The sequence below is a fragment of the Schistocerca serialis genome, chromosome 3 (assembly GCF_023864345.2).
Source record: "Schistocerca serialis cubense isolate TAMUIC-IGC-003099 chromosome 3, iqSchSeri2.2, whole genome shotgun sequence".
Taxonomy (NCBI): Eukaryota; Metazoa; Arthropoda; class Insecta; order Orthoptera; family Acrididae; genus Schistocerca; species Schistocerca serialis.
Window position 1 is genome coordinate 570,030,780 of NC_064640.1, and position 16,279 is coordinate 570,047,058.

At 32.0% G+C, this 16,279-nt stretch overlaps 1 pseudogene; it reads right to left on the reverse strand.

Moving 5' to 3' along the window:
• Window positions 1-9,793: 9,793 nt before the first annotated feature.
• On the reverse strand, window positions 9,794-9,911 carry LOC126472130 (5S ribosomal RNA; annotated as a pseudogene).
• Between the last annotated feature and the right edge of the window lie 6,368 nt (window positions 9,912-16,279).

The window sequence follows — 16,279 nt, forward strand, 5'->3', positions numbered from 1 at the left end:
TTTTGAAATGTACAGTTTGTGTGATCAAGTTGAAGCTTTACAAATAAAGTGCCATAACATGATCATATATCTATTTTTATATCTTCAGTTGACATGAATTAGCTGTCAGATTATATTTTAAAAAACATGAGTTGAAGGATGCATACCAACAAATACCTGTGTATGTGGAAGCACCGAAATTCTCAGTCATAAATATCATGTTTGAATTATAACAATAGAAGAGACTGGTATTTGGAATTGCTAGTACATTGAGTTTGTTCTAATGTCATTTACAACAGTTCATTAGGAAAGCACTTAATGCTGTGAACTACCTTTATGATAACTTTGTCCCACAGAACATTGTCCCACAGAAACGCCCTGAAAAATGACTGTTTAACTTGGGGTGTATGTTTAAGATATTGTTGTTGTTGTTGTTGTGGTCTTCAGTCCTGAGACTGGTTTGATGCAGCTCTCCATACTACTCTATCCTGTGCAAGCTTCTTCATCTCCCAGTACCTACTGCAACCTACATCCTTCTGAATCTGCTTAGTGTATTCATCTCTTGGTCTCCCCCTACGATTTTTACCCTCCACACTGCCCTCCAATACTAAAATGGTGATCCCTTGATGCCTCAGAACATGTCCTACCAACCGATCCCTTCTTCTGGTCAAGTTGTGCCACAAACTTCTCTTCTCCCCAATCCTATTCAATACTTCCTCATTGGTTATGTGATCTACCCATCAAATCTTCAGCATTCTCCTGTAGAACCACATTTCGAAAGCTTCTATTCACTTCTTGTCCAAACTATTTACTGTCCATGTTTCACATCCATACATGGCTACACTCCATACAAATACTTTCAGAAATGACTTACTGACACTTAAATCTATACTCGATGTTAACAAATTTCTCTTCTTCAGAAACGCTTTCCTTGCCATTGCCAGTCTACATTTTATATCCTCTCTACTTCGACCATCATCAGTTATTTTGCTTCCCAAATAGCAAAACTCCTTTACTACTTTAAGTGTCTCATTTCCTAATCTAATACCCTCAGCATCACCCAACTTAATTCGACTACATTCCATTATCCTCGTTTTGCTTTTGTAGATGTTCATCTTATAGCCTCCCTTCAAGACACCATCCATTCCGTTCAACTGCTCTTGCAAGTCCTTTGCTGTCTCTGACAGAATTAAAATGTCATCGGCAAACCTCAAAGTTTTTATTTCTTCTCCATGGATTTTAATACCTACTTCGAACTTTTCTTTTGTTTCCTTTACTGCTTGCTCAATATACAGATTGAACAACATCGGGGAGAGGCCACAACCCTGTCTTACTCCCTTCCCAACCACTGCTTCCCTTTCATTTCCCTCGACTCTTATAACTGCCATCTGCTTTCTGTACAAATTGTAAATAGCCTTTTGCTCCCTGTATTTTACCCCTGCCACCTTTAGAATTTGAAAGAGAGTATTTCAGTCAACATTGTCAAAAGCTTTCTCTAAGTCTACAAATGCTAGAAACGTAGGTTTGCCTTTCCTTAATCTTTCTTCTAAGATAAGTCGTAAGGTCAGTATTGCCTCACGTGTTCCAGTATTTCTACAGAATCCAAACTGATCTTCCCCGAGGTTGGCTTCTACTAGTTTTTCCATTCGTCTGTAAAGAATTCGTGTTAGTATTTTGCAGCTGTGGCTTATTAAACTGATTGTTCGGTAATTTTCACATTTGTCAACATCTGCTTTCTTTGAGATTGGAATTATTATATTCTTCTTGAAGTCTGAGGGTATTTCGCCTGTTTCATACATCTTGCTCACCAGATGGTAGAGTTTTGTCAGGACTGGCTCTCCCAAGGCCGTCAGTAGTTCCAATGGAATGTTGTCTACTCCGGGGGCCTTGTTTCGACTCAGGTCTTTCAGTGCTCTGTCAAACTCTTCATGCAGTATCGTATCTCCCATTTCATCTTCATCTACATCCTGTTCCATTTCCATAATATTATCCTCAAGTACATCACTCTTGTATAGACCCTCTATATACTCCTTCCACCTTTCTGCTTTCCCTTCTTTGCTTAGAACTGGGTTTCCATCTGAGCTCTTGATGTTCATACAAGTGGTTCTCTTAGCTCCAAAGGTCTCTTTAATTCTCCTGTAGGCAGTATCTATCTTACCCCTAGTGAGATAAGCCTCTACATTCTTACATTTGTCCTCTAGCCATCCCTGCTTAGCCATTTTGCACTTCCTAGCGATCTCATTTTTAAGACATTTGTATTCCTTTTTGCCTGCTTCATTTACTGCATTTTTATATTTTCTCCTTTCATCAGGTAAGATTTAAGATATTATAAGCATCTAATTTAAAATATAATAAAGAAAGGTACATATTCATCCAGTGGGAATTCTAGTAGTTAGGACAAATTCCGTCACACCACAGCATCAGGCTCATGCTGCAACACACTGAAGCAATTGAGAAGTGCTCAGCTCCCAATAATCTCAATTAGTTACATACTGTTATATGCTAAATCAATTACTTCAGAAAATTCACTCCATATGCAGCTTCCATAAGCGCTTCACAAATTATTACTGAAAGGAAAAATATGGATTTGAAACAGTGAATGTTATCATGCATGTAACAAAATCTCCATGAACTCATGCCAAAGTACTATTTCCTTCCAAACGCTTGATCAAGTGGAGCTTTCACTTCTGCTACTTTCATTTCCAATGAAGCCCTGCTTACACTGTGAATTTCTTCAAAATCAGTGATGAGCAGGTGTGGTCACCTGTTGGATTAAAAGTTAATCAGTCAACCAGTAACTCCATAACATTGACACTTCAGACATGGACTCACTCTCTACAAAGGTATCACTCTGGTACTTTTATCATCAGTAAAGATACAAATCGCGATTTCAGAAGAGTTCCATGAGAAAGTGTTTCAAATGTTAGATCAAAGCCACTGCTGCATTGTTCATTTTAAATTACCAACAAATAATTCACCAGACATATAAAATGTTTTTATTTGCCTTTATATATATTTTTTAAACTTTCTCACCCAGTAACCAAAAAATATAAAAGATATAAAAATAAAAAACTTATAAAGATAATTTTTCTTTTTTCCTTCATTATTTACATAGCTGTAAAAATTCTCAATAAGTCTTCTGCTTTGTGCATCACATGTTAAATCCTTTTCTCGATCCTGAATTATGTACAAAGTGATACAGCTGGTGTATTAGCACTAAAAGTATCATATGATATCATTGTTGTTTCTTGTATCACCACAATATTTTACTCTGTGTCCTGTTTATGTCATAGATAAGAAAATTCTCTATCAAATCAAGTGGCCTTATATCAACATCTCCTTTCAGTTCTGCAACTCATTTAAAATCATGGAAGGAATCATGTGCTTAGGGATAATTATCTGGTAACTCTAAATTCTACCGTTTTTGCGAAAATAAATCGTTTATTCCATTTTTCAAGTATAATATATGGAGTTTAACATTATCATATAATGATGAATCAATCACCTGATCATTTTTACTATTTACTTATCTCACTGACACGAAAGGAATAAAAATTAAAGTTCTAAATACATAAATTTTGTGTATTCATTTCTGAAATAACTGACACAGTAGCAGCATTGAAATCACTGAAATTATTATTTTCGTCATAAATCTTGAATTTTATTGTGAGTTCGAAGAAACGATGTAAAATGTGGTTCATAAATTATAGGCATATGAAATTCAACATTAAGCATAGATGAAACAATAATATTACTTTCCTGATGAAAATAATCAGCATTTTAACAAACATTCCATAGCTACATAAAATTAACTTTCATTAATTCAAATCGTAAAATTTTAGGAACATTTCTAACAAAAATTTTTTCAATATCAGGAATAGTTTGATAATAAAATTCTAACGGACTACCAAAAGTATTTTTTTTTCCAAATACAGTTTAACATCACATCAGTAATAATTTTATCCGAACTTTCATTGGCTTTAATGTATATATTTGGATTTTTCCAAGCTTTTCAAATTATATTGACTAACAGAATTTCTATTGTTTTTCCATCGCAATACAGTTTATAGTAACAGAAGTATGAACATTCAGTAAGGAATGTTGATTAAAATTTTTTTAAAAAATCTATAAATACAACATGCAGACTGTACTGCACATGAATACAAAAAATTATTTACAGAAGCTCTTGATTACTTAGAACAATATGGAACATCATAAACATGGACCAACATAGCATAATTTGTCACTGATCTAACACTAAAGCTAAATGTGGGACATTATTTTTGGAGATGTGAAAGTAAAACATCATACATTTTCAATTTTTATAAATCTCTCAATAAAATTTAATATTAATTTTTAGGACCTTGCATTGAAACTGACAACATTTTTAAATATATATTCTTATATGGTATTGGGTCATTAAACTAAAACATTATACATGAACATAAACATAACGTAATTATTATCCATGTCAACATATATCTGAATATTAAACTTGAATATTAAACCTAAACACAAATGTGAAACACAAACATAGTACAAATGATAACAGAAACATAATGTGAACATATACATTTTATACACAAAGATGAATGTTATTTATAAAATATAATAATTACTAATCTTCCTCACATTAATTAAATACTAGCAAAATTTGGTCCAGAAGTTGTCAAACAGGCTACAAAAATGAAAAAAGTTGAAGAGTAAAAAGGAAATTCCTGAACATGGAAAAAACAAATGAGACCAGTGTATAGGAAATATAAAAACAAAGGTTTGCCTGTTATTGGTGCATTTGAACAACTCAAACAGGAAATTCAAGGTTTAAGTCATATTGTCCGTAAAGCTACTGAAGAAAAAAAGGGAGCTGAAAGACAAATTGTTCATATTGTTCAAAAACATTTCCAAAAATTTGCAGACATACCACCAACACTGAGAAAAACAGATATACATGATGTACTGCATGAAAATGAAGAAGAGAAAAAATTATATCATAAGGAACAAAACATTAAAAAACATAAGTAAGTGGAAGAACATTGAAATATGTCAACAATAGGAACATAAAATTTTTGGGTTAAGACATGTTGGTATATTTAAGTATATAATTAATTTATGGGAAACATAAATTTTTCAAACTCCTGATCGATATTATGTCCTGTATTTCTATATTTTGTGCCTCTATCTACGTTTTTATCTACAGGATATCATACAGATTTTACAGCTCACAGAAAACATTTTTGATCATAATTTTTGACATTGTCACCAGTTTATCTTTTTGTATTTTTTCTGGTAATTCGAAGATCCTCTTAGTGGAATATATTTATTACTTGCTTATTACAATCCAGTAACTTGATCTTGATTCCAACCAAATCCTCCATATTGAAACTCAGATGTATATGATATAGTTTCTTTTTTAGCATCTTTATAACATTTAATCAAATCTCTTTCATTCCTGATCCTGTATAATTATGTCTCTGAAATTTAAATTCTATTGTTCTTTTAGAATCTGATGATTTCATCTAATATTCACAAAAGGTATAAAATTTACTTTCAATCCATTGTGCAATTTTAAATTTGCTTACACTATTTGTACATTTTTTAGTTTCAATTAGTTCAAAAGCAAATAGGACTGAGGGAGTTAAGTTTGTTCTCTACAGCTATAGTTAATTACCTATTTTCAAAATTTTTTTAATTAGACACTGACAAAATGTTTTTCTACTCTCATTCGCAAATATATCAGTAAAAAAGGGAAGTAATTTTATGGGTTGTTACATTTCATCATTTTAAAAAATTTATTATTATATAATATTTCAAAACATTGTAAATTTCACATATTTCTGTTAATAATATGATGTTTAATTGTAAAAGCAATTAAATGTTTTTGTTAAATTACTGTATCCAGCAAATTCATTTCTCTTACAACAATCACAATGATTAGCTATTGTGAACTGTTGTAAGTTGCTTATTGTTTATAAGAGAAAAAAATTTACTAAGAGCAGAAAAATGGTGATGAAGATATAGAATAAACTATATGAACAAATTGTATGAAATGAAAACTAAATTTTAAATAATACAGAATATTGTTAATTGTTATATTCAAAAACATATTTTTAATTTTTGATTCATTCTAGAAAACAATTTTAAGAATTACCTGAATATTTGTGTTAAATGATGGAATTAAGTGAAATCAATCAAAGGTTTTCATTTCTTGTCATGTTAAACAGACCTGTGTTAACAGTGATAAACTTGAATTTGAATTCTTTTGTTATATAACCAAATTCCGTTTTTGCATTTAAATGCTATGTTTACCTTTAGATGAGGAATTTGAGTAAAAACAATGAAAAACTTTAATTTCTTTAGGATTAAACCGTTTTGGAAATATTTTTATTGGACTCAGTTTCTTCATGATTTTCCATCAGTAATAATATTTCTGAATGTTCATCATTTTATGGTGCTCATTAAAACATTGTCTACATATTGTCCTATAACTGCCTTTTGTGTATTTCTTTAGATTAAGGTTATCTGTTCACTTCTCAGTTTAACACATTTTGGTGATTTTTGTTTTAATCATATCCATTTAATACAAATAATTATAAGGGAAACATTATATAGTAGCAATACATTCTAGTTTCATCAAACTATTCCTTAGAAATGTAATAAGGTGAGCTGAAAAATAAAATACTAAAAATTAATAATATTTAAGAAACAAATTGCTCTGATAAGAAAGTTTCTTCATTAAATGAAGACATTCGCTGCCTTCATCATCAATAAGCATTCATGTAATGATAAGTACAAGTAATCATTAGTAATGAAAAAATAGTCCGTGTTTTACAGTTACAAAGGTTGCTGATATACTTGAACATCATCAAGCACATAAAGCAACTAAACAATTAATGACAAAGACTAAAACATATTTGAAAATTTAAAATTAGCCCATTTCGACATATTAAAAACAAATGAAAAATCATATATTTCTTAATGAATAAAGTTTATTTTCTCTTATTTTATCAGAAAGAAAGGAAGATTCTTAATAATTTAAAAATGGGTAACAGAAGATTTTTCAGTCAGTTAAAAATGATGTAGAGGAGAATAGAAATAAGTCTACAGAAAATATTATTATAATTAAGAAAGGAAATAATATTGTGACTGAAACTAACTCTATAGAATATGACTCAGAAGATTATATATTTGAGTGCATAGAACAATATAATTATCAGTTAAATTCCTTAATGCTATTTGGATTTTGTGTTTTTTTGAATTTTGTTTTTTCAGAGGATCTGAGTATGCCCTCAGAAGGTACTAAAATTATAAAAAAGAATTTCGTTAAATCCTTAAAAATTTTATCCAGTTTATTTTGCAACAAGGTTCAATGATCCATTGGCTTTATTTATTTATTTAAATGTCAAGTTCCGTAGGACCAAATTGAGGAGCAAATCTCCAAGGTCATGGAATGTGTCAGTACGTGAACTTACTACATAAAAAGTAATAACAGATAAAAATAAATGTTTGTGAACCTGAAAGAAAATCAGTACATAAGTTTAAGCAAACGCTATCAGCAATACAATGAGAATCATCTTAATTTTTCAGGGAACTCCTCGACAGAATTGAAGGAGTGACCCATGAGGAAACTCTTCAGTTTCGATTTGAAAGTGCGTGGATTACTGCTAAGATTTTTGAATTCGACTGGCAGCTTATTGAAAATGGATGCAGCAGTATACTGCACACCTTTTTGCACAAGACTTAAGGAAGTCCGATCCAAATGGAGGTTTGTTTTCTGCTGAGTATTAACTGAGTGAAAGCTGATTATTGTTGGAAATATACTAATATTGGTAACAAGAAACGACAATAAGGAATATGATGTATGATTACTTACGAAATGAAGCCAAACAAATAAACTGTAGAAATTTATATAAAAGATTTTGTTTTTACTATCAGTTCGAATCTTTAAATAACTATTAATAATCTTAAAAATTATAGTTGGTAATAATATTAAAGACTATTACATAACAACTGAGGATATGTTAGTCACTTATTTAAAGTTTACAACAACAATAGAACAAAATAAATCTCAATAATATTTTGAAAATACATTAACATTGGAAGAAGAGTAAGAACAACAATGCACTATAGAACCAGATACATTACAAAATATCTAAAATACAGTCGAATGACATAATCTATATAGCAAAAATTGAGTTATTTCAGAAAGATCACTTATTTGAAGTTAATTAAATCAATATTACCTACATTCAGTGCTGGTGAACATACAGATAGTAAATTTGTATATAATAATGACTGTAACAACTATAGACTAAACAAAAAAATCTGCTTTTAAAACTTTTAGAGCAGAAAAAGATAAAGATAGAGACAATATGAAATTTGATGGCATTAAATATTACTAAGTTGCTTTGCTGATGAGGATAATATTGTATTAAATAATGATGGGACTAAAACTAAGTTATTTTATTTATTTTCTACCATCAGCAAAATATATTCCATGTGTTATCACTGAAGAACTCATAATTGAAGTTAATAATTTGGTAATTGATTGTATTGTATGAGATAACCTCAGTGAAGAAGAAATAAAGCAGACAGTGAAAGAACATGATTTAGTTGTCCTAACAAATATAAAATAATAAGAAGAGATTTTGAACAAGTTTGATATCATAATGGTTATAAAATAAACAAAACAAGACTTGTTTTTAATTTATCTAAAGAAACAGCTGTGGCTAAAATTAAATGTGCATATTAGCCTTTTCTGTAATAATCATAAACAATTAATACATCCTCACCATTCAGGTTAAATAAGTACTTCACATAATTCATTATTTAATTGGATTAAGAATATAGATGTATTATGACGAGGGCAACAAACAGGAGGAAAGATTTAAGTGCAAGTTTATTCATTTGGATTCAATCAATTTATACATAAAAAGCTTTTATAAAATACTTTTAGCTTTATTTACTAAACTATTGTATGAATTATCAGATTCTAAACATGTAACATAAACATTATCACTTTACTTTTTTTATAACTTTTCCGAAAGACATATATCTGAATATATCTTTGTAGCTGGTGCTCATAAGAATCTCCTTTGATATCTTTCAGTTTGTATGTAACTGGATGTGAAAATATAACACAGTCAGTTTCAAAAATTTGTGTTGACCAACTTGCACTAAAATCTTTTTCAAAAATTGCTTTCGGTTTGCTTCTTCTCACTTATTACCCCATATCAAATTTTCGGTTATCAGCTTTAGATACAATTCTACTGAGATTTAAATTAAATTTATCTACATCTTTAGGTTTCATCTTTATTGCCAAATGGATTGTATTATTATATTCATCAACTAATTTTAAAAGTAAATTAATCTACTTGAAATTACCTTGAAGAACTAATTTTTGCCACATTTTCCCTTCAGTGATTTGTTAAATATTTCAAGAACTGATGCCTTTAGTCCTGTAAAACTTGATTAATGTTTAATGTTGTATTTATTCATAAGGTAATTAAAACCTTTGTTGCCATATTCTTTTCCAGCATCTGTTTGAAGATGTATTGGAGTTCTTGCCACTAAAATTTCTTCTGCAACATTTTTACTTGTTTTAGCAATTGGAATGCACTCCGTCTTCAGGTCACAAGTGGCCCATCAGGACCATCCGACCGCCGTGTCATCCTCAGACGAGGATGCGGATAGGAGGGGCGTGTGGTCAGCACACCATTCTCCCGGTCGTTATGATGGTTTTCTTTGACCGGAGTCACTACTGTTCAGTCGAGTGGCTCCTCAGTTAGGATCATGAGGCTGAGTGCACCCCGAAAAAGGGCAACAGCACATGATGGCCCAGATGGTCGCCCATCCAAGTGCCGGCCACATCCGACAGCACTTATCTTCAGTGATCTGATGGGAACCGGTGCATCCACTGTGGCAAGGCCGTTGCCTTAGCAATTGGAATAACCAAACCAGATTTCGAAAAGAAATCAATAATAGTTAATATGTACCCTCTATATACATTAGAAATCACTTTCAAGTTTCCAGAAACCATTTGTATTAAACGAACTTGTCACAAAGAAATCAGTACCAGCTGTAACAACATTTCTTCGTTTAATAATTTTTTCATTGTATTATGAAATTCATTATTAATTTTTTCATCTATAATTATGAATTTTTGTAAGCAAATTTACTTTCCTTCGTTTTGAATACTGTACAATTACCTTTAATGCTTTTTCATCCTCTTTTTTATTGCTGTTCTTTGAGGAAGATATGTTCAACAAACTTTTTGCACTCATGTGACCAAATATCATAGACTATAAGGACTAAGAATGAAGCATGGACATTTATCTGTATAGATGAAATATCACCAAACGAAATTATTTTCACACCTACTGCTGCAATATTAATTGTATCCTTTAATCTTATAGTTAGCTAATTTGTTTTATGCACTATTATTGATTTATTATTATGTATGTCATATAGATTATCAGGTACACTTAATGGGGATAGGATGTCAAATGGGCCACTTTGAGCAGAAAAGGCACCACAGGACATTTTAATTTGCACTGTCTATACTTTTACAAATAAATTCATAAAACTTTGTCAGCATGACCAGGAAGGATTCAGGATTCACACTCATAGGAGTGGAAGTTCAAAAACACGAGAATATAATATTTTTTAAATGTGAAATTTGATGACCTTTTCACTTGCTGTTGGCCGCATTTGTTGCTATAGGTACACTTTTCTTCATAAGTAAAAGAGATTCTCTGATGAATTTTGCACAGGTTACAAACCATACTTACAGGTGTATGAAACTCTAGAATTTATTTAATCTATGGAAAAATGAATGGGTTGTTACGTTTTAAACTTCGTGTTTAGAGAAAACTCGAGTTTTATAGTTTATTATTTCAATTTTTACCACAGTTTTTAAAAGATTTGGGAAATTCTAGAGTTTCGTACACCTGTAAGTATGGTTTGTATCCTGTGCAAAATTCATCAAAGAATCTGTCTTACTTATGAAGAAAAGTGTACCTACAGCAACAAATGCAGCCAATACCAAGTGAAAAAAATGACGAAATTTCACATGTAAAAAAATTGTTTTGTTATGTTTTTGAACTTTCTCTGCTATGAGCGTGAATCCTGAATCCTTCCTGGTCGTGCGAACAAAGTTTCATGAACTTATTTGTAAAAGTATAGGCAGTGCAAATTAAAATGTCCCGTGGTGCCTCTCCTGCTCAAAGTCGGCTCGTTTCACACCCTATACCCCTTAATGTAATATGAAAATCATTACATATAAAATTTTTGTATATATTTGTACCTACAACAATAATTGTTTTCAGTTGGAAGTCATAATTAAAAATAGATATAAATATGTTGTTCAATTCCTGTCATAAATGAATGTTGGTTTTCATATAATTTCTTCTGTAGTACATCAACAAAATGTTTTCCACAGATATCTAATTTTCTCCTTAGTTTTTTAGTCTGTTTATTAAACTGAGTGATGCTGAAAAGATTATCAAGCCATTTGAAAATACTAACTTGTGTATTCATGTTTTGTAAGTAGGTTATTAATTTTATATCATTAAAATTATGTGGGTTTTAGCTACTTGAAAAATGTTAATCACTGCACTACATAATTACTTAACAATTTTTTTTATTTTGGATCAAATAGATTTTAGTCTCATTTCTGTTGTTTTCTAATCCACATGATTTTATTTTTCCAGTACTTTATATGGCTGTCTTATTTCCAATAAGTTTAGTAATAAAATTTAAACTCTTATAGAGTATATAACCATCTGACAGTAACTTTAACACAAATGACCACATATTAATTCATCATAATGCTGTGTTCTCTCAATGTTAGAATCCGTTTTTTCACAAATAGGTAAGTACTTCTTTTGGTATGTTGCTGCCAAATGAATCAAAGACAATTTTTTTTTTTTTTGGGTTTAAGTAACAGATCTGATTTGTGCCAACATTGTCAGAAACATATAAATTTGCTATTCCATATTTAAAAATTTTTGTTTCTTAGGCAATTGATCAATCCCAAAAGGGTTAAATTTTCATTTATGTAAAATTATTTCTACATCAAAATTACTTAATGCATTAGAATGGATATTAAATATTTTTGTAAACATTTTTTAAACCTAAACTTTTCTTCTGAAACTAGATTATGTGCTTTTTGTTTGGTTAATTATTCATCATTTCTTGTTAGTCATGAACTAATTTTGCTATAGCAGCTACTCTGCCTGCTAATGAATCAACAGCTCCTAATAGTGCTAGTAAAATTGGCAAGAAACCTCCTACAATTTTGTTAAACCTGCTTCATTGTTCTTTTCTGTCAAATTTGTAATTTTCTTCCATAACAAGTATACCTAATGATATTAGTACAGTTCCTCCAGTTCACACAATAGTGTGTAGCTGATCTTTACTGATTTTAATTTTAATTGGCTTGGCTGTAGTTTTGCCACTCAGTAGCTCAGAATAATCGATGATGAGGTTATTCATTTATATGCAATAGAAAATAATAAAAAATTTATAATCCTAAATATTATTATGAAGTTCAATTCCCATACCTATTTTGCTGATTCCATGTGTCATTACTCTAACTGCTCTAACAGCTATTTTTTCTGCAAAATATGCAACTTTAGGGTAAAATTTCCTTATACCGTTTCAGGAAGTTTAACTGCCTCACGTCCAGCTTCTAAAGTTCTGTACGAAATATCATGTTTCTTTACATGCTTCACGTAATATATTTATGTGTTGATCTCCTCTAGCTAATGTTTCTTCTAATCCTGGACCACAATTTATTGCGGGTAGATGCATTTCAAATTGTAATTGATTAATTAATATGTTAACTAATCCTTTTCAGTGGTCTTCATTTTTCCAAAATATATGCAGTACATCATTGAAAATCGAATTAAATATGGTAATCGTTTTGGATTATTAGTGACAGAATCATTCAACTTGAGAATTAAAATTTTTTATGCACCACATTATTCATTACAATAATGTTTATTTCCAGCTAACCCTTATCCATGAATTATCAATATTCAGTCATTTAAATATCTAACATAATTCAACCAGATGTATTCACCTGGTTTTTCTGCATTTCTTTTATTCATCCTTCACCTGTCATAATCTGCTGCAAATTTTGGAAAATAAACTTCAAAAATTTCTTTTGTCAAATTATTGTTTGGGTTTTTATCAGAATACAGAGCTGCTAAACCAGATACATATTCATGTGCTTTGATAAATCGATAGAATGAAATTTTAATTTTCTTCATATTCTGTTTCAGCAACACTTAACTTAGGAGAGCTTCTGTTAAGTTTGGAAGGTAGGAAACGAGGTACTGGCAAAAGTAAAGCTGTGAGGACGGGGCGTGAGCCGTGTTTGGGCAGCTCAGTTGGTAGAGCACTTGCCCACAAAAGGCAAAGGTCCCGAGTTCGAGTCTCGGCCCTGCACACAGTTTTAATCTGCCAGGAAGTTTCAAGTGGCTATTGTTATAACATGAACCCTTTTGCTTCTACATATAAGCTATTTGCTTCCAGTGCTGAGGCTAGTTTTGTTATGGTTGTACTGCTTTGTAGATGCTGGTACCTGTACTGAAAGATGATGTTCAAATTGATAACAATTATTTATCATCCGATTTTTTGATGGCTGTTAGTCTGATATCTGCACTCAATATAGAATTGAATTTCTTTTCTTTATCCACCACACTCATTGCCCAGAATCAAATGAAGAAAAACAGTGCCTGCTGGGAGATGGGTTTCTGGTCAATATGAAATACTTATCATCCGATATTTCTAAACTATTATGTGAAAAAATTTGATTTTTGAGCTTCTTACAGTCTCATATCTGCTATCGACAAAGAATTGAATTTCCCTTCGTTATCCGTCATACTTACTGTGATGTATCAATTTAAGTAAAATATTGTATGAAATTTTTAAGAGCTCACACAGGAAAAACGCATTGCTTGAACTTTACATATGACTGAATTTAGCTTATACATTACAGTAAATGAAATGTAGACAAGTTTGTGTTTTAGTTTGAGAGCAGAAAGATATCTCATTTCGTTGTCAAGCTATTGGGTATTTCATCTAAAGGACAGTAGTGTGAAGCAGCCATTCACATCATATCTCATGAACGATTCGACGTATCAAAAACAACATTTCCTGCTAATAATAGTACATGATGAGGAAGGTTTGTTGTGTGATAAATACTGGAAACTTTTTTATGCAACGAAATACGGAATTTACGTCTCCACAGGTGTGAAAAATCAGGAGCTCAGGACGCATTCAGACATCCATAGCAGTGCGTAAAATCCAATCTGCTCGCATATACACGTCCACAACACCTGGTGAGCGGCATAGTATTACATGTATACACACTGACGGTAGCCTAAGGGTTAAATACATAAATGTAAATTTAAAATATAAACATTGAGTAGCCACAACATTATGACCACCAATCTACTAACGATGTAATTCCATCCAGGCGATAGCAGCATCACCAGGCGAGGAATGACGGCTAGTCACACACATGCACGATGCATGTAGCATCAGTGAGTGTGCGATCTGTGTGTAGAATGGGGAAGGTGAGCTATCTGAGTGTGACCAAGGGCAGATTGTGATAGCCCAGAGGCTCGCCACAAACATTTCGGAAACTACACTACTTCTCTGGTGTTCAAAGAGTACTGAGGTCAATATCTTCAGCAAGTGGCGAAACCAAGAGGAAACTACGTCCAGACGTCGTGAGGTTGGGCAGCCACCCCTTATTATAGATGTCAGATGTTGTGGCGTGGGCGGACTCCTAAAACAGAACTGGTAGCGATCTGTGGTGGAACTAACATCAGACTTTATCTTGGGCTGAGTACATGTCTGTTTGAACACATGGGGAACTGAACACTCATAACGATGGACTTCTTCTGCTGACATCGGCAATTACAATTGAAACAGACATGTGACCATTGTCACCGGACATTGACGCAGTGGCAGAGTGTTGCATGGTCTGATGAATGCTGATACCTTCTTCATCATGCTGATAGATGAGTGCAAATCCATCGACTTCCTGGGAAACAGATCCTTGACATTTTTATGATCGGACAGAGAGAAGTTGGTAGTGGTTCCATTATGCTCTAGGAAACATTCATGTGGGCATCCTTGAGTCCAGTGGACCTCGTGGAACTCACTATGATGGCCAAGGAGTATTGTACACTGGTTGCAGAACACATACACCCCTTCATGATGATCATGTTTCCCAACAGCTGTGGCATTTTTCAACAACATAATGCGCCATGTCAAAAAGCCAGGAGTGTAGTGGGGTGTTTCAAGGAACAAGGGATCAAGCTGTGCTCCCCCCCCCCCCCACACGATTCGCCAGATCTATACCTGATCGAACACATCTGGGATGTAATTTACGGAATTTAGATGTGTGCAGATGTGCTACTAACTGCCTCCACCAACCTACCAAGACCTTATTCCTTCCATGCCATGACACGTTGCTGCTGTTATCCATGCCAAAGGTGGACATACCATCTAACAGGTAAGTGGTCATAATGTTCTGGCTGATCAGTATAGGCAACCAAACTGACATAAGGAAGTTAACAAATGCATGAAAAAAGAAGTTGAACAGATTGGTAATTTATATGCTGAAACTGAATAACTGCAACCATTAACGCATGAAGAACGATCTACAGATGTTAAATCAAAAACATGTTTATTATGTAGATGTCATTACTCAGGAAAAAGCAGAAAAGCTCATCATCATGATCATTTAACAGAAAAATACTTGTGTTTGTTCTGTAATAATGGCAGTTTGGAATTAAACTGCAAAGTTTTCTACCAGTTTCCTTACATAATCTCTCAAAATATGCTACTCATTAGTTCATAAGAGAACTGAGCTATGATGAAAAAGAATTAGATTTCATACCCAACACGATATATAGACAGAAATTTGAGAATGATGTTTATTGATACATTTAAATTTATCACATTAGGTTTTGACAAAACGCAATCAAATTTAAGAGTGAATCAAGTGAAAAACATTAGGAATATTTTTCTAGAAAATTTTGTAACAATAGTAATTAAAAGAGGTGTTTATCCTGACTATAATATGGATAGTTGAAAAATGTGAAAAACAGAGCTCCCATCAAGACAAAATTTCTATAATAAATTGATTGTATGTGATTGGTGATGAAGATTATAGATATGCAAAAATAGTTTAGGAAAAATGTAATATACAAATCTTTGTGAATATCTTTATTTATTTATCAAAAGTTATCTTTAGTGGTTATTTGATGTTTTTGAAACTTTT